This window comes from Haliaeetus albicilla, chromosome 3 (genome assembly GCF_947461875.1).
Source record: "Haliaeetus albicilla chromosome 3, bHalAlb1.1, whole genome shotgun sequence".
Classification (NCBI taxonomy): Eukaryota; Metazoa; Chordata; class Aves; order Accipitriformes; family Accipitridae; genus Haliaeetus; species Haliaeetus albicilla.
The window spans coordinates 35,611,305-35,615,383 of record NC_091485.1 but is presented as its reverse complement, the minus strand read 5'-3'; positions in this window follow the sequence as shown (position 1 = coordinate 35,615,383).

The window sequence follows — 4,079 nt, the reverse complement described above, 5'->3', positions numbered from 1 at the left end:
CTGATCTGTGATGGTGTTTCCTATATCTTGTCTTTTTGTTGAGTATTTATGTTTCTATGTGCACCAGATTTTTTTTTTTCCCAGTAATGCATGTCAGGCTGCTTCAGCTGTGCTGTGTCCTTTGTGTGTGCATGACTTTCTGCCTGAGGGATTATGGTTATTGACGGGTCCAGCCAAGTTCATGATAAATATAATTCAGGATCTCCACTGTTTTTGCTTTCATATGTGTGTTTTATTGTGAAATTTGGTTGATTCGTGTAATGAAAAATGAGTGCTTAGAAATTTCCTATATAGTATTGTTCCTTGGATCTGAAGCTTTCCTTCCAACAGCATCTCCAGGACTCTTCCTAATTATGTTACTTCATTCTGCTTGAGTCTCTTGTTTCCATGAGAATAGTAGTAATAGAGTAGCAACTGTACCATTACTAGTCCTTTTTATAATAATGTGCTACTCTTAAGTGAAACCATAGAATAAGTTGAAAGGTGCTTTAATGTCCCACATCAATATGGCATGTTGGGCTGTTCTTGGGTGCAGCTTCAAATACGGTGGTTATCACCCCTACCAATATGTGCAAGACTGGATGTACAATGAAGTCGTGTATCATCCTGGCAACGGTGGGCTTGGCATGCTTTGTTGATTCTCATCTTTCCCCAGGTATGAACCAAAACTGCCAGGCAGCCTCTGTGCCAGCATGGTCCAGTCAGTATTTAAAAAAGCTACATTTTAGCGTGCCTAAAATTGTGCTCTAGCACTAACACTCATTGTACATACCACTGAACACTTTCAGACTCCAAAACAGGGTGGCTGCATGTGGACTGCTCACTGACAAGCCTCCCAGGATCATGCAGACTACTGAACTGGGAGATTGTTTGGGACAGAGCTGGTTTGCTTAGGCCAAACACATGCTGAGGATCATGCTGTAGTACTGACCGGTGACCTGTGGAGTCCAGGATCGTTCTGGACTGTGTAATTGACTTGTATGGACATAGGCAATATATGCCACAGGAGCTGTAAATGGATGATTTGAAAACCTTTGTTGATCATGTGTGATCTAACCAGATAATCAGTGTGGAGTATTTGGCAGTAATTTGGAGACACAAGCGTCTCTTGCAATGCTCTGAAGAGCTTTTTGTGGAAGGAACAACCCAGAGGAGCAGGGATTCTTCCCATCTTGCAAAGTGTGTGTGTGTGAAAATGGATATTTGTGTTTACCAGTGACATTGACATTTTCCCAACTGCCTTTGATGACACTGTCTGTGCAGCAGCCTGGACAGCCCAAGTGGCAGGCTTGTCTGAGGAAAGCACAGCTTGTGTCTAGTTGCTGTTTCATGTGACTAATTGCCAGAGTAGCTGATTTCTACGCCCAGTTTGGGTACTTTGCTGCACTGAAAATACTGTCTTTTCAAGTACACTGGTTAGGAAAACATCAAAATTGCACTTTGCTGTGGGTTGTGGTAAGGCACGCAAAGGGCAAAAGCACAAGTATGGTGATGCTTGGACAACAAAGGAGATTGCAGAAGTTGAGTAAATATATTAACCGTTGGTAGCTGGCTTTTTAAATATGATTGTATCTTTTGGGAGGCCTGAAGGATTGAACTGTAGGCTAATGCCTACTCTGTGCTGTCAGCCGTTTTACATGAGGCTCTCAAGCTTGCACTTCTCCCACTTGACCTATTGCTGCAGTGGGGCATAAGAGCTGGTTGCTTGCAGTGCTTATTCAGGCTCTGAGTGCTGCCATGTTATACTGGTATCACACCAAAGACTTGACTCGTGCTTGGACCTGGAGAAGACACCCGCTAGCCACCAACGCTGGTCCCAGCAGCAGCCTCCTGCCTCACCTCTCACCAGGGCTCAGCTTTGCCTGAGCCACAGAACCTGCCCTGGGCCAGCATTTTTGCAGGTTTCCTTATTCAGAGCAGTGTGATAGGTAACAGGCGTAACACTGTACAAAAACTAAACAGCCCGCAGTGGCATCCTGCTCCCCAGCAACATAAACCCAATTTATGGCTCCCTTTTTTCTGTTGGATCAGCTCCTCCTTCTTTTCATTTTCTTCTTTCAGGTGGTCGTGTTGTCCATATGCTATTTATAAATGCAAGCTAAAATAATTAAAAATACCCTAAGTTCAGTTCAAGTCGTGCGTGCCTAAGAGCCATTTGCACATTTCTTTGTTTGTACAACAGTAAGACTGTCCTGAGTAGAGTTCTTGTCTGTTGGCACACAGACATCCTGCACACTAGTCTAATGTCTGAGAGCTTTTCAGTCGTGGTCTCCAACTCCAAACGTCAGCTCACTTGTAGTGCTACAATAAATAATTAAACTCTGTTTTTCAGATTAACACCGCAGAGCACTTTTCATTTGGTCTGGACCCTAACTCAGTTGCTGAAAGGCATTCTAGGAGTCTCCGTCAGCCAGAGGGGAATTTCTCATGCCCAGGGAAAGGGCTGAACTCCCACTGCAGAGGATTGGAGGTTTGACCCGGCGCCACCAGTGAGTCCAGAAGCAGTGAAAGCACAGTCAGGCAGCTGGGAAGGGGCTATGGGAGTGCTTTGCAGTCAGGTCAGACGAACTGGAGTGGCTGCCCGTCACCTCCGCTGCGGGCCGAGACTTGGTGACCCCTTACTCGTCACGTATCTTAAGTAAAATGACTCCAAATTACAGGAATTCTTCCAAATTAAGTGGTATGGCCTAAATGGAAAGTACAACAAGCATTGTGCTAATCTATAGTAATTCTGTTAGGGCAATGGACTGACACAAAACTACACAGATTTGGCTTTTACATTTTAAAACCACACGGTTTTCTTCCAAAGGGATATTTTTATTGTAGAGTTAAGAATGCATCAAGTTCGCACTCCTCTCACGTGAACTCCACCCAGGCTGGGTTCGTGTGGTGTCTTTGTATTTGCAGAGAGCAAGTAACACAGTGCATGCTCTATTTCTGCAAGGGGATAGTATTCAACTAAAATACATAAAGGGGATCAAATACATATGAATTCTGTACTAGGGGAAAAGCAAGTGTTTTAAACTGCTTCCCATAATTTTCTGAAATCTTAATACCTGAATCTGTTGCAAATATTGGCATCAACAGCAAAGATTTTCAATTATTTTGGCAAAAGAAAAGTATCTCTTGTATGTAATGTTATCTACAGGACTGAACTGATGCATCTGCTTGCTAATCTGATAAGATCCTAAACTTCTCTCACAGGAATAGTTTTATGCAGGTGTAACAATGGCTTTTGGAACCTAAATTGCACCCCATGCTAATAGATTTAGACCCAAGAAAACTATGTATGCCAGAATAACTTTTAGCACTGACACTTGGCTCTTTAATACTAAAGGACTTGGGTGGGGAAAAAAAAAAAAAAGCAGGGGCCAGTAGAGGGCTCTGTCTTTTCATGAATGCCCTGAAGAGCCAGAAAGATTTTGGGGACTATGCAGTTACATGCCTGTTTTTTGTTGGGTTTTTTTTTTTTTTTGTATGGCACATGTTTTTAGTTAAGAGGACACCCACAGAGTTCTAGGGTCTGATTCAGAGGGCTGCACTGAATTGTTACTGTGCAATTTGACAGCTTGTTATTATTTCTAATGCACGCTTTCTCTTGTATTTTTAATTTGATTTAATATGGCTGTAAAAATGCACACCTTTGTACAGTGGGTATAAGCTACTGGCAATATAATTTTTGTTAAGTAGCTTTTTTCAGGCTCCTTAAAATTTATCCTATGAATTCACAGACATCTGTAGCTAGAGCTTGAAAGTCATGGTGTGAACTTCCCATGAATATGTCTCTGTGCACGCTCATTTCCTAGAAGTTTTGCTTCTGTAAGTCATGAGAATAAGGTCAGCTGTGACAACTGTACATCCAGACTTTGTGTGCTTTTAAGTACATAACCACTCCACCTGCCATTTCAAGTTAATCGCTCACATCTGATATTGTCAGAGGAGTGACTCTTCCACTTCCATCAGCTCAACTTCTACATTTCAGTTGCATGGAAATACATTTCAGTCTCATGGAAATAATAACTTATTCTCACCCACCATAGACATGACTTGATGACCCTCTGTAACCCCCCCACACACAC